This window comes from Piliocolobus tephrosceles, chromosome 17 (assembly GCF_002776525.5).
Source record: "Piliocolobus tephrosceles isolate RC106 chromosome 17, ASM277652v3, whole genome shotgun sequence".
NCBI classification, from domain to species: domain Eukaryota; kingdom Metazoa; phylum Chordata; class Mammalia; order Primates; family Cercopithecidae; genus Piliocolobus; species Piliocolobus tephrosceles.
Window position 1 is genome coordinate 45852942 of NC_045450.1, and position 16127 is coordinate 45869068.

Below are 16127 nucleotides of genomic sequence, written 5' to 3' on the forward strand. Positions count from 1 at the left end.
GCATAGAATTGTATTCTAGAAAACCATAATAAAATACAAAACATACAAATTATAGTAGAAGCATATGATAAAATTATATGTTGTCATTACAAGTCATATTTTAGAAAATATTTTATGTATACAGATTAAAAGAGGAAAACTGCAAAAATTATTATTTTGTTATTGCTTTTTATGTTATCTGTGAATGGAAATTTCAAGTCAATTTTCTTTACTTCTGTATCAAAGAATTGAGAGTGAATGACTTATGTCCTCAAATTCCAAACCAATAATAATAATAATAATAATAATAATAATAATAATCAATTGCATTTAAATTACTCTTGACTTGAAGAACACTGGGTTCCTATATTCACCAGTATATATTATGAATATCTTGCTGCTATCATTGGCAGCTTTTCTTCTATAGCCAATTGTAAAAATGCCTAGAAAGATCAATAATGTATTAACATTTTTGTCATTTAGATTTCTTTTCAGTCTGAATTACATTGGTACTTTCTTTCCAATGACAACTGGTTCTTAGGGTTTTCCCCCCCTTTTTGGAAGAAAAAAAAAGATAACATATAACATACATGCAAACTATTATATTCGTTTCATGCTTTGATTTTGTAGAAACTTTGAAATATAGTTTAAGCAGGTATTTATGTTGCATTTAAATCAATCTAAATGTCAAGGTTATTCTCTCTGACTTATAATGAAATCCTGCTTAAAGTAGGTAAATGCATTCAAGAAGATTGCAAACACATGTGAACTTACAGATTCCTACTGCTCCATTTATGAATAGAATGAGTGAGACCAGAAAAACAAAGTGAGTGGCCATATTTAGGGGAGATTCCAGGGGCACTGATTTCCAGTCCAGTGTTTTGTACAGTACACTTCCCCAAATGTTCTCAAATTCCCCCACACATTTGCTGAAGAAACTGGAGAAAAACGCACATCAGAGGAGGTAGCTAACCCCAGGCCCACAGGCTGTATTTTCATTGTTTAACTTGACATAGTTTATGGGCTCATTTCTCTCTGACCATCATCGTCTCCTTATCAGCTTTTCTGTAAAAGTGCTTTTTAAGGTATTCAACAAAATTTGTGGAATATATACGTAAATGAGAACAGTAAAAGTAACTAAAAGACTAAATGAGATTTTGCTTTAAAAGTCAGTCATTTGGCCTGCAGATATAGTATATCAATAAGAATTTAATTTAAAAGTGTCTAACTCCTTAACCTCAGATGTGTAAAATGAAAAAAGTACTAAGACTAGCAAACTTTAGTAGTCTTATTTTTTTTTTTTTTTTTTTTTTTGAGACGGAGTCTCGCTCTGTCGCCCAGGCTGGAGTGCAGTGGCTGGATCTCAGCTCACTGCAAGCTCAAGCTCCGTCTCCGGGGTTTACGCCATTCTCCTGCCTCAGCCTCCCGAGTAGCTGGGACTACAGGCGCCCGCCACCTTGCCCGGCTAGTTTTTTGTATTTTTTTTTAGTAGACACGGGGTTTCACCGTGTTAGCCAGGTTGGTCTTGATCTCCTGACCTCGTGATTCGCCCGTCTCGGCCTCCCAAAGTGCTGGGATTACAGGCTTGAGCTACCATGCCCGGCAGTAGTCTTATTTTTTTAAAAAAATTTGTTTACTCATGGCCATTTTGTCTTTTAGATGAATGATAGAATTGTTTCAACAAGATTCAGAAGCTAATTCACAATGTCTTCTTTTGAATAATTGATTTGTTTTTTAGATTAATCTGGGAAGAACTGGCATATCTTACATTTAGAATTTCACATTGTCTCTCTAATTACTAAAATGACCTTTTAAATTGCCCCATAGAATATTGCTTTATTTTATAGAACCAGATCATCAATTTTAATTGTACATATTACTAAGGTTTATACATTTTGAGCTTTTTACAATATATGCATTAAATTGAAATCTGATTATATAATCTAATTATTAATTTTAATATTAAAATGTTATATTTTTAAACTAACTTTCTTTCTAGTTTTAATAGACTTTTGCCAGTAGAATAACTGTGTTTATTTGACAAATAATCATATCATTAGCAAGCCATGTAATTATTGTTTCTACCTTTCTAATATCTATGTTAACTCTTATCTAGTTGTTCATGCAACACAGAGTTGGTGAACTCTACTCCTCCAAGGAAGTTATACCTTTTTAATGTTTCTGAAGCTACAATCCTGATAAAGAAGATATCTTTCTTTTTTGTATCTAAAGCCTTCTCAGTCAAGTGAATATTAATAGGGTTTTACTATATCACCTACAAGTTCATCCATCTACTGAACACTTCACCCTAGTGTAAAGTTTCTTCCACTGCTAAAGCAGAAGGTAAATATTAATAGCTTCCAAGGAAAGTAGTTGAGTGTCCAAAGTAATCTCCATTGAATCAAGAACACATGCAAATTTGTCCATTCATTTGCTACACCACGTAAGGCAGATACTGTGCAAACAGAATAGCAGTTATATATCATACAAAGACAAAAACAAAATACCTTACATATCTTCAAGTTGTTCACACATGTTGAATAGTGCCTTGGAACAATGATCTATAGTGGGGTTCTCAGCATAGCTGTACAGAAGAATCATCCAAAAATCTTTAAAATAATATCTACTAAAGCTTGGACTCCACCCCTCTATTTTATTTATTTGTTTGTTTGTTTATTTATTTGTTTTATTTTAATTTTGACAGAGTTTTGCTCTTGTTGCCCAAGCGGGAATGAAATGGCATGATCTTGGCTCACCACAACCTCCGCCTCAGGGGTTCAAGCAATTCTCCTGCCTCAGCCTCCCAAGTAGCTGGGATTACAGGCATGTGCCACCACATTCAACTAATTTTGTATTTTTAGTGGAGATGGGATATTTCCATGTTGGTGGTCTCAAACTCCTGACCTTGGGTGATTGGCCTGCCTCGGCCTCTGAAAGTGCTGGGATTAAAGGCATGAGCCACTGCGCCTGGCCTCCAAAAAATACGTTTTCAATGCTCTGACTTATGGTCGGGATATCCTGAGATTCACTACCTTTAAAAATGTTAATGAATAGACTTTATGTTTTGAACCGTATTGGGCTCACAGGAAAATTGAGTGGGAAGTACAAAGCATTCCCACACCCCTCACAATCACCACCACCCGCCCCATCCAGATTAATTATCTTGTTAGGGGATTGTAGTCATGATTAAATTTGAGCTTCTTCACTTAAAACTGAACATTCCAGGAAGTTCTTTACATATGAAATGTAAACCTTTAGAAAAAAAGGGTATGATTATTCAATACCATTATCATGTCCTTACACATGAAACATCTTGGGAGACTAAAGGAGGAGTTAATGAGACTCTAGAATTATTTTATTTCCTCTTTTCACAGCATACCAAGAAGAAAACATGTCAAGAGACTAGCCCTGAGAATTTAGAACACAAAAATAAGGTTACTGGTTCTGTTGCTCTTCACTTCTCTAATTTTAAGAATCCCTATGCTGTTGAAAATACTTATAGCACTCGGCACTTGTTAAAGAAAGGCACTTAATGTTAAAATAGCCAATAGATATAGTTTAACATGAAAGAAATATTGTTTAATTTGCTACTTTGTACTATTTTACTTTAACCAGATTCTTCCTTATTTTTTTTTTATCCAATAACCATTGTAGGAAGACAGTGCAAGTGGTAACTATTGTATATAAATTTTATGACCTATGTGAGGATGAAAAGCATCTAGAATAGAGGTATAAAAAAAAAAGAATTGAAATCACCCCGGTTGATTTTATGGGCAAATAACTCTTATATTTTTACATTATGCTATGCCAATATATTGACAGATTATTAAATGTAGGGTCAGAAGTAAGAGCTACACTCACTATATTCATTTTCTAGGGTTGCTATAACAAACCATGAATTAGGTGGCTTGAAGCAAAAATAATGTACTATCTCACAGTTATGGAGGCTAGAAATCTGAAATCAAGGTATCGGCAGGACCATGATCCCTCTGAAGGCCCTAGTGGGACAATCTGTTTTGTGTCTTTCTCTTTGTTTCTGGTGTTTGCTGGCAATACTTTGCTAGTAGATGCATCATTGTAATGTTTTCCTTTATTATCATTTGTGGTTCTCTGTGTATGTCTGTCTCTGTATCTCTTCCCCTCTTCTAGTAAGGCCACAAGTCATATTGGATTAGGAGCCCATCATCCAGTATAACCTCATCTTAACTAATCACATCTGCACAACCCTATTTCAAAATAAGTTCATAGTCTGAGGTTCCAGGAAGGACACAAATTTTGGATGGACTTTTTTTTTTTTTTTTTTTTTTTTGAGATAGAGTCTCACTCTGTCACCCAGGCTGGAGCGCACTGGCATGATCTTGGCTCACTGCAACCTCCTCCTCCCAGGTTCAAGGGACACCATTGAACCCAGAAGAGTGACTTAAGGCAAATCTCTTTCAATTGCATGTATTGTTATGGACTGAATGTTTGCATCTCCCAAAATTTATGTGTTGAAATCCTAACCCCCAATGCATATTTGAAACTAGAGCCATCAGGAGGTAATTGGGGTTAGATGGATTCATGAGGGTAGGGTCCTCATGATGGAGTTAGTGTCCCTATAAGAAGAGAAAGAGATACATCTCTCAACACTCACATACTAAGGAAAGAATATGTAAGCACACAGTGAAAAAACATCTGTCTGCAAACCAGAAGGAGTGCCCTCACCAGAAGCTGTCTCAGACTTCAATTCTCCCAAAATCTGAGAAAATTGAATTTGTTTTCTGAGCCACATAATCTGTGGTATTTGTTATGAAAGTCTAAGTTGACTAAGACAACTTTTGTTACTGAGAAGTGGGGTGCTGCTATAACAAATACCTAAATATGTAAAAGCAGCTTTAGAACTGGATAATGAGTACAGACAAGAAGGGTTTTAAGGTGCATGCTGAAAATATTAATGCTATAGGCATCCTGATGAAGTATCAGACAGAAAATGAGAAACATGTTACTGGAAGCTGGAGAAAAGGTGTTCTTGTTATAAAGAGGAAAAGAACTGTGTTCTAATGTTTTGGGGAAGTTACAACTAGTGTGCAATGAAATTGGATAGTTAGTTGAGGAGATTCCTAAGCAAAGTGTTGAAAGTGTGCCTTGGTTCCTCTGATTGCTTATAGTAAAAACGTGAAAGAAGATAGATAATTTGAAGGAGAAATTGCTATGCAAAATGGATCCAAGTCTTAAAAATTTGAAAGGTTCTCAGCCTGTTCATATTGGGAAACATTAGAAAGCATATTTAGAATATAAAACCAAGAGTGTGGTAAATTATGACTTGGTAAAAAGCTTAGGAGATTATATAAGTGAGAATACTTTAAGTTTGAAGTAAAGGAGATGGAGACAAGACTTCACTACGTATCCATTGGTGGGGGACTACCACACAGGGCCAATGAGGCAAAGCCACTTAGAGCCTTGAAAGTGTGACTTCCATCAGACAGAGCCACAGGGGCAAGACATGGCCTAGAGCCATGAGGGTGATGCTATTGCCCCACTGAGCCTGGAGGACAGAGAATCAACCAAGGTTACTCTCAAACATTACAATCTCTAGAATTCCCCTTGCTTGGTTTTGCACTAGTTTGGGACTCGTTACTCTTTTCTTTTTTCCTATGTATTTCTTTTGGAATGAGAATGCCTATCCTTTGCTTGCCTCTGCAGAAGTATGTAACTTGCCAGGTTTCACAAGTTCACAGCGGGAGAGGAATTTTGCCTCAGGAAGTATCATACCTCAGTTTTCATGCATTTCTGATTTTGATGATATTTGAATTTTGGAATCAAGAGTTGATGCTTGTATGAGTTAAGTATTTTGGGAGCTCTTGGTATGGGACAATTGTATTTTGCATACCCTAGGACATGAATGTTGAGGGATCAGATGTAAAGCTACAGATTGAATGTTTGTGCTCCCCAAAATTCACATGTTAAAGCCTTAACCCACAATGTGATTGTATTTGGAGATGGGGCCTTTAGGAGATAATTGGATTTAGATGAGTCATGCCAATGAGATGCTCATGATGAGATTACTACTTTTATAAGAAGACGAAAAGAGAGATTTCTCTCTCTCTGCCCTCCCTTTGTTTTTCTCTCTGTCTCTCTCTTTTTATTTCTATCTCTCTCTCTCTTTCACACACACACACACACACACACACACACACACACACACACACACCCTCAGACACTGAGGAAAAGCCATGCATGCACACAGCAATAAGGCATTCATCTGCAAGTCAGAAGGAGCCCTCCCCAGAACCCGACCATGATTGTACCCTGATTTCAAGACTTACAGGCTGCAGAACTCTGAGAACATAAATCTCTATTGTTTAAGAAACTGAGTCTATGGCATTTTGTTATGACATCCCAAGCTGATGAAGACATGTCTTATTTATGTTTTGTATATAAGAAAGTAATCCCAGTTACCTGAAGGGTTGTTTGAGATCGTATGAAATAAACATGCTTATTAAACTGAATCTGCAAAAATATTGAGGGATTATTATGTAACTAGCTCTAGGGTGTGTTCTAAGCATCTAAAAACAATGAAAAAAAGAATCCTGCATTTGAAGTTTTTGAAGTTTAATGTGCATTACTTCCCTAACCTTTAGTTTTTCTCATATTAAAAAAGATACTGTGAATTGTCCTAAAGAGGACTAGTGAGCATTAAAGAGAGGGTACATTACAGGCTACCTATCATATAGCAGGTGCCTCACTGATGCTAATCTCCTCTCCCTCTCCAGTATTAATAATATTAATTTCATATTAATATGGATTTTTGGCTTCATATGTAATTTGTGTTTTTTTAGTCTACGTTCCATGTGTACACTCACATGTAACATGTTTATGGTCTTAGTTCTTGAGTTTCAGAAAACAATGTCCAGTCTGATTATGTTAAATATCATCCCATTGCCTATAGATTCAAGTTCAAAGTGTTTATCCTGGCATTTACGATACACTATAACTTCAAGGTAAATTTTTACACCTCATTTATTAAAATTTTTTTCTTCCGAATACCTGGAATTCCTATTATGCCTTTAGGACATTCAATAACTCTCCTAAACCCATGCCTTTTACTATGTTCTCCTCTCTACCTGAAATGTTTCTCATTGGTGACATCTGTAATCTGAAATTTAGGATTCAACACTAGGCAAGGCAACCTCTGTCCCTTTCTGAGTTTATTGTGAAACTCCAATAATTAAATAAGGAACTACAGTATAAATAACTACAGTATATCTGGAAACCAGGATAGGAGGAGTGAAGTCCCTGGGACTCAGAATGGAGCATCTAAAGAAGGCTTCATGGAAATTGTATTTGGTCTCTGATCTCAGGAAGGACGAAGTACTGGGAGATGGAGAGAATGACAATAGTCTGTGCAAAAAGTATACGGTGTTTAAAGTCTTGTAGGCAAAAAGACAGTTGACATTTTCATGAAACTGAAAGAAATTTATCTGACTGAAGCGTGGAATTTGGAGTAGAAAAAGTGGCATAGTCATAAGTGAAGAGGCAGGGGAGCAAAGGAACAGCTAGATCATAAAAGGCACAGCGAGTGAAATTAAGGACTGTATTTTAGGTCAATGAGGAGCCATTTTTTTTCTCTGACTGATTATCACACAACAAAACCAGGGTCCTTCTTATTGAAACTACCACTAATTCATATTCTTTCTCCCAAACTTCTGCTCTGCCTGATTTCTACATTACTCAATAAATACTTGCTGAATTGTGATGTAGTGGGAATGAAAGGCAGACTTACTCCAAAAAGGAACAATCAACTCCATCTCCTTTAAATCATTCGTTTGATTATCATTCTCCAAAGGCTTAGGTGAGAAAAAAACTTGAAGTCAGCATGTCCTCTCTACCACAAGCAAAAAATGATCTTTTAAAAAATTGAATAATGTTTTTTGAATTAGCTAAATATGTCAGTCTTCTCACTAAGGCAAAGCAGTTAAAAAGTTGGAACTGTCAAACACTGCCAAGCAATAATTTGAGTTCTCTCTGTTCACTTTTCAATTAAAATTTCAATTTAATAAATGGAAACCCACTATCTGATTTTCAAGTAAAAGAAGTCAATAAATCTCTATGATACGGATAACCAGTGAGTCAACTCTGAGAAAATGGTTTGTGTAAATTGGCTAATATCTAAATAGGGCTCCAATAATATTTTTAATGGAAGGATGAACCTAAACAAACAAAAGCATAGATAAGAGATAAAACGTAATTTCACTCTTCTCAGAAAAAAGGGAAAAATAATAAACCAAATTAAAAAAGGATATGATTGAGGGTTTGTGTTAGAATTAATAAAAGGAAAACACCAATATCCAAAGTTGTATATGCCATCATACACTTCTTTATATCTGTGGTGCTTAGATTTTATTTGCTCTCTATTCCTGCATTCTTCCTAAGATACTTTCCCTGAGTTCAGTTGTATTGGAAAGTAAGATTATATTGCTATTGAGTTCATTTTCCTAGTATATAATACCAAACTGGGTTGCAATATCTGACAGATTTATGACTATTTGCTGAGACGTATTTTGTAAAATGGCAGAATAGAAGGCATTTTTTTCAATCTGCTCTTTGTAGCAAACCTTCACAGAAAAAAGGTAGTTTTTAAGAAGGAAAAGATCAATTTTTTCAAAGTCTTTTTTGTCTGTAGCAAAGGATATTTCTGAATAATATGTTGTAAAATAACATATTACAGATGAAACACACAATTCATTGCTTATCCTATAGAGAAAGACGTCTTCCTGTCTCTGCTAAATGTGTGAGTTCATAGGTATATAAAAATAGAATGCACTTGGCAATGAAAGTTACAGGCTGATGGATGACACCCCATTGTCAAACAATTGATAGCTAGTGAGGAATTATAGTGACCTTGTAGTGCAGCACAAATAATTCAGCAGCCCCTGAAGTATGCTAAGCAGACGAGCTTCTCTCTTAGGCGTGCTTGGGTCACTTAAGTAGGGAAAAGGTATGTCTTTAATTTCATTTAGAGACACTGTAATCACCTCCAGGCAAGTAAGAGAGTGGGTGATTTCAAGGCAATTCCTTAGAATAACTTTTAAAACATTATTTCATCAGCAATGGTTAGATACAGCCCAGATCACCCTAGGAAACTGGTCAGAAAGACACAGGAATAGAAGTACATGTATTTCAATGTTATCTTCCTAATCAAAAAACAGTGGTGCATGATACATTATATCAGCTATGATCTCAGCCAGACTTGAGAACAAAGGTGGGTTTACCACTTGCTAGCTGAAGGAGCTTTGGCACAGTTCAGTTTTCTCATTGATAAGGGAATAAAAGGCATCTTTCAAAGATTTATTGCAAGGATTGGACATAATAATGGGTATGTGGGACCACTCCCCCACACACTCCCACATGAGAGATAACTTACCTCACAGCACTGACATATACTCAGGAGGTGGAACCACCAGGAATCTGGAGCAAAAAAGTGTAGGGATCACATGGGAAAGAGCCATCTAGAATCATTAAAAGACACATGGCTTTGTTATTTGCTGCTACCCTTAAAAAATGTTTCATATAAAATGAAAGGAGTATTTTTAACTCTTTTGACCATTTTGCATGAAGACTCTTCTTTGGTAAATGCTGAATTTGGAAATGGATTTAATGCATATATGTGACTATTGTTTAGGAGAATAAAGTAAGGGGTAGGAAGAAAAAGATGTGAGTCATCAGCTTCTACATGGGAATGAAAACCATAGGTGCCCTTAAAATCATTCTGAGTGAAGGAGGAGATGCTATGAGAGGTAAGCCGAGTCAGAGGTCATTAAAGGGAATGAACTATGCCTGAAAGCAGATGATTTTGTACACGAAGATCCCAGGCTCACTGGTACTCAGTAGACCTTTGGCTGTCCCCTTTAAAGCAAAAGTCACTGAGAGACATGTAGATATTATCACATGGATACCGAGGGAATACAAGATGAGAGGCATCAAATCGTCCATTCATACTCACAGGCAAAGCAAACCACTGGTAGGGAATGATGAGTAAGGCACCCACAATAGAACAGAGTATTAGAAAAAAATCTCCATTTTGACCAGAGTAATTTATGCCTAAAAATCAGCTATTCCAGAAATGCACTGAGAATTGTACTTTTTGAGTGTTCACTTGGACATTGGATTGTGAGTTTTACATTCTCAGGAAGCTCACCTTCTAGAAGTTCTCACCACAATAGACTGTGTAACCAGAAAGAATTGATCACACCAATTCAGAGAGGAAAAGTGGAGACCCAATGGGAGCTCAGTGTTGAAAATTTCGGGGCCTTCAGGCAAGTTTGGCCCACATGGGTTATGACATGGAGATGGAAGAAAATTATTTTAGTCCTAGTCATTCGTTTAATGGAAGATATTTACTAAGCATGTAAAATATGGTAAGAACTCTGTTGGCTCTGAAAATACAGAGTCTGATAAGATTTTCTTTTTTAAAAGATAAAGGAATATGAAACAACAACAACAAAATCCTTAAGGAGTATGTAAGAAAATCTCATGGGATTCCTATGAACATAACAATTTTTATCTTTTTGAAGACTGTTACACAATCCATCTGAATGTGTAAGTACCAATCAGCTCTCTAAGACCTACAAGATTTCTATTATTCTCTGATGCCCCCTCATTTAGCAAATGGTGTGTACAATGTATACTTTCAATAAAACTAAACAAAAATCAACACATACTCTGGCAGCAACACAACCACCAACAAAATTGAAAGGCAAAAGGCAGTTTGTTATGAAGATGTTTGCTGAAAAAAATAAATCCCATTGACATCTCAAAAGTACTCTTCAGAGAAAATCGTTTACATGCCTGCTTTTTTTCTAAGTAGTTTGCCATCTCTTTCACAGATAAAATGATACTTTATTTTTCTTTTTACCCAGGTAAAATTTTTTCAAGAATTCTGCCAAATCCTTTGCATCTACAAGCATAATGATTGTTCAGTCGATGGTGGTACATTTCTTTTAATTTCATTGTAATCAGAAATACATGTTTTACTGAAAAAGCAGTACGTAGGAGCACAAAAATGTCTGCAAATTAATATAATAATTATAATAACATCACATATTGAGCACTTAGCTGGCCCCGTGTTGTTTGTGTTGAGTGTCCTTGGTTGGTTGTTTTAGGGTTGGAAAGAGATTGAATTATTATCTCTATTTCACAGAGACGGTGGAGACTAAGAATGAATACATGACTTTCCCATAAACCTTAACCTTGCAAATGAGGAGTCTTGAACTTTCTTTAGTGTCTTTAGTGTCAAATCTCATTTTCATTATACTATAGCAAATCCCACTTAGAAATAAACTTAGTTAGTAAATTTCATAATTTTTATCAGACTATTTTTCTTGATAGCATACATCTTTCTTTGGCTGCCTATTTTGAAAAGTTAGTATGAACTGGAATGCTTTTTTTTATAGAAATGTCTTTCAAATATTTCCATTTTGTTGTCCCAAATATTATTTTCAGAATCTGTGGTTTACAAAGAACAAGTAAGTATCCCAGGGGTTTGAGAAACACCATTTTTCAACCATTATTTTCTCATTTATAAAAAGGAGGTAAGACTAGGCCATTTCTTATGGCTGTACCTGGGATTAAGTCCATTGACAAATATAAAGCCCTTGGCACAGTACCAGGGACACAGTATATACCCAACAATGTTGGATTTGTTATTTTTTTCATGCAACAGGAGATAAAATGAGCAGATAAGTAACCTAATTAATATCAACCAATTACGTGGCTGTATGGTCACAGATTATTTAATGAGTGTTTACTGCAAGTTGTCCTATCTCATACTCACAGCAACCAATTTGGGTAGAAATGTAGTTCTATTTGGTAAGAAGTTGAGGATCCATTTAGGTTAACCCCAAATCCCATGACTAGTGTCTGCCAGAGCTGGCATATGAATTTCAATTCTGCAAACATGTCAATTAGTATACATTTTGTATCAAATAATAAAAAACCAAATCAATGGGCTAAACCATCAGGAAATGTATCAGCAGTACACATCACTGGAATTCTGGAGGTAGGCCAGTTTCTGCTTTTTACCTAATCTAGGTGTTGTGACTCCATTTATTCATTTATCCATTTATCTACACATTTCCCACCTTGCCTGTCTTTTTGGTATCAGCACCATGTTCCATCAGAAAGTTGTCTGACTCAAGAATTTCAAGGCTTCATCTAGATGTGATAATATGCAAGGGAAGAGAACATGCTTTTCACAGCCTTTCAAGCAATTGTTCACCAAAATTCAATTTATTGATCACTTGTCAGTCCCTGTACAATTATTTAATCCAGGAAAATGGAATTTTCTGATAGGCTTAGGACTTATAATGTACATATCCACACACATACAGTAGCAAGTAGATGAAAATCATAAGATATTAAAATGTTAATTCTCTGAGAAAATATATTTCATTTCCTTCTAAAATGGGTTTTAAACAGTAAGCAACCAAACTAATTTATTCAGTGCTTATTCTATTATCCTCTGTGAGTCCTTGGGCCAGACTCTTGCATTAGAAGAGTAAAACAGGGAGACAGGTTATTCACAGGACATTCATCGAGTGAACACAATTTTTTAGCTAGCTGGACTTTGCCCCCATAGCTTACCAATTGCATGACTTTAGTGAAATGGCTTAACATCTTTGAGCCTCTGTTTCTTCATCCATAAAATAGGTTTCTGTGAGGATTGATTCAGACAATCAAGCTGCTTGACAAATTTGCATTGTTTTCAGGGAGCCGAAGTAAAACTCAGGTAGAGAGAAGGTTGTGAAATCTGTTGGACTGGGATCATGTCTAGGCTTGCACATATTCCTAAGATTCTGTGCAATCTGAAAACAAAACTAAACTAAACTAAAAAAAAATACACAAACAAAAGCAGCATCACATTTGTTGTGAAGATACAATAAGTTAATACACAAAAAGTATTTGGTCCATCATCTCTCTCAGAGTAAGCAGTCCATGGATATTTTTGTTATTAATATTACTATAGAAGTTCAATTTCTTTCATCAAAGAGTTTACTGTCCAGTAGGAAAAAGAAATGGAAGAGTAACTAATAAAACATATTACGAGGATTTTATAGGCATGAAATTGTGTAATTTTGCAAGTCCACAAGAAGTCGCATTGTTTCCTTGAGGGGTCAAACATTTCACAGAAGAGGTGAAAATAAGTTGAGCAAGTATTTATGCAAGGCCTTTCTTACATGCAGGAATCTTGGGGGTGTGGGGAAACAATACGCTTAAGTTAGACAACTCATAACACGGATGAGAACACCGGCTTTCATAGCAAGTCTGCACCATCTTTTCCAAAGCAAAGATGTTCTGGTGCAGACCCAGCTGAGAAAGAAAAAGTGACAGAGAAAACAGATTTCCTCCTTATAATGTGTCAGGGAACTTGGAGTAGATTAAATCCCTGTAGGAAGGCAATAGAGAGGAGCGGCAGCTACTTTGACAGAGCTGAAATAGAGCCAGGAGCCCATTACTTTAATACTCAGAGAAACCAAACTGATCGGCATCAAAGCCATTCAGGAGAGGTGCGTAGATTGATGACATGGTCCCAGGTGACATTTTAGAGCAACAGCAGGCTTTCAATCCTGGGCACACTTCCAACTGACACCCAAATTATCTTCAGATACTACAAGTTCCTTAGGTTTCTGCCAAAGTATATAGTGACAAGAGGTAGCTACACAGTAGGCACTCAGTCCTACTTCTTTACTAACCTATTTTGTAAACATAACCCAAGATTTGTTGTTCATTTATGTTGGGATTTGAGGACTAGAATATTATGTTTTTGACGTAGTGCAATATTTCCTAGGCAAATTTATAAGCTGACTGTGGATTACCTGGCTTTCATTCTACTCTTTCTTTTCCACTCATCTCAAGAGTAATAGAATAGAAAAAGATGCAGGAAATTTCATCTGAAAGGACAAAAATCTTCGGGCCAAGGAAATGAGATGGAATTTGAGTAATGGTAAAGATGGACAACATCCAGACACCTATATGAAGCGTTAGCAAGAATGCTGATGCTGTGCTCTGAAGTTTCAAAATGCAACCATCACGATCACAAAAAGGCTGCCATTAGCAAACAGAAGAGGCCTTGGCTGAAATGGAATATTGCCCATCCCACCCCATTTATATTCCAGGAAAACAGAAGCCCGCTCAAAATAGTTAAAAATTTATTGGAAGAATATAATTTTTCAAAATACAAACGTGGAATGCCATTCCCTGTTTAAATTACTAGTGACTACAATGGCTTTCGGGATGAAAATCTATATTCTTTAGCAAGACATATAAATCTTTTCAACGTGTTCTTCTCATCTGTTTTCTTAGGAGCACTCTCCTTACCCCTCAGCGCACACACACACTGTATCCTGTGCTCCAGTAATGCTGAAGTATTTACGGTTCTCAGAAGAATCGTGTGGTTTCACGCTTCCCTAACCTTGAACATGCTACTGCACCTGGAATATCATTTCTCTTCCCCACCTGCCTATTCTATGCCTAGATCTCTCCGAATTGTTCTAACTTCATTTTCACATCAGGTTTGAACATTTTTCCTGTTGGGAGAAGGTTGCTGAGATACTTATTTCTTGTTTTACTTTACTCACTGATAGCCTTTTTTACGAATTCCCTGGTCCATTGGTCAACAAATAATTGCCAGTCACGGTCCTACATCTAGGTGAGAGAGTGTTTACTAAGTCACATATTGTCTTGCAGTCTGGTATTTTATGATTTACTCCCTATCACATTTATCAATTAGCATCTTAATTGGCTGTTGGCACTGGGGAAAAAAACCATTAGTGAAGAATTCTGGAGGATAGGGGCTCTGTATTGTTCATTTTGGTACACACAAAGCTGTATGCCTGAATTATAGAAGTGGAATCCATAACAGTGTGTTAAGGGAATAAATGTGTGAATTAATAAATGAAAACAGGCTGTATTTGCTTCCCAGGGCTGTCATGTAAGACTCCCAAACTGGGTGGCTTAAACCCTTTCTGGTTGAAGAAGAAATACATTGTCTCATAGTTTTGGAAGGTTTAAATCCAAAATTAAGCGGTTAAGAAGGTCTTGCTGTCTCTGAATGCTCTAGGGAAAAATCTCTTCTATGTCTTTCTCTTAATTTCTAGTGTTTGCTGGCAACCCTTTGCAGTCCTTGACTTGTAGTTACCTCTAACCTTTGCCTCTAAATTTACATGGCACTTCCTCCTATGTGTCTGTCTCTGGCTCTCTCCTTTTCTTCTAAGGACACAAGCCATAACAGCGTAAGGGCCCACCCCACTCCAGCATGGCCTCATCTTAACTAATTATATCTGTAATAAAAATAATTCCAAATAAGGTCATATTCTGAAGTTCTAAGGAGGACAGGGAGTTGGAGACATGTTATGCAACGCAATACGAAGGTCTTTGTCAAAAGATACTCAGTAAGGATGGAGAAATACAAAGCTTTCTGTTCCTTATGTTATGCTGAATTATTTCCAGAAAAATAAATAAATATATAACAAAGTAAGTAATCTAACTTTAAAATTATTCTAACATACAGAGTGATTAAAATTGGTAGTCATTGCCCTGCCTTTAAGATGATCTATACCTGGGCAAGAAAAATGGATCTTGATGAAGTGGTTTAGAACAAAAGATGTGAGGTTCATCAATCTCACATATCCACATATCAACAATTGTGTATAAAAGTTATTCTCTGAGATAGTTTAACAAAGGCTACATACTTAATATATTTATACATACATAATACATATACATATGCCTGTGGTAAGCATGAACATAAATATATTCTCATAAAGAGGAAGTGAGTTGTAATTAGTCGAAAGAAACAGAGTTGATTCGCTGTTCTGTTAAGGTCACACAAACATGAATTACAATTTGTCTCCAAAAACACAGCAATATTCCAAGAGAACTATTGTGGCCCAGGAGTTACTTAGGTAATAGGGCAGTCTGATTCAATATATTTAATTCAAGCATTTTCAAGGTACAGTTTGAAATCAATATACATTAGATACTTTTATCAGGTGCTAAGATTTTCCAATAATATTCTAATTCATAGCAGCTCATGATGAAGAATATGAAAGGGCACACTTAAGCTGTGCTCAGGGCTAAATTATATTGCTTGTTATTAGAATCAACACCTA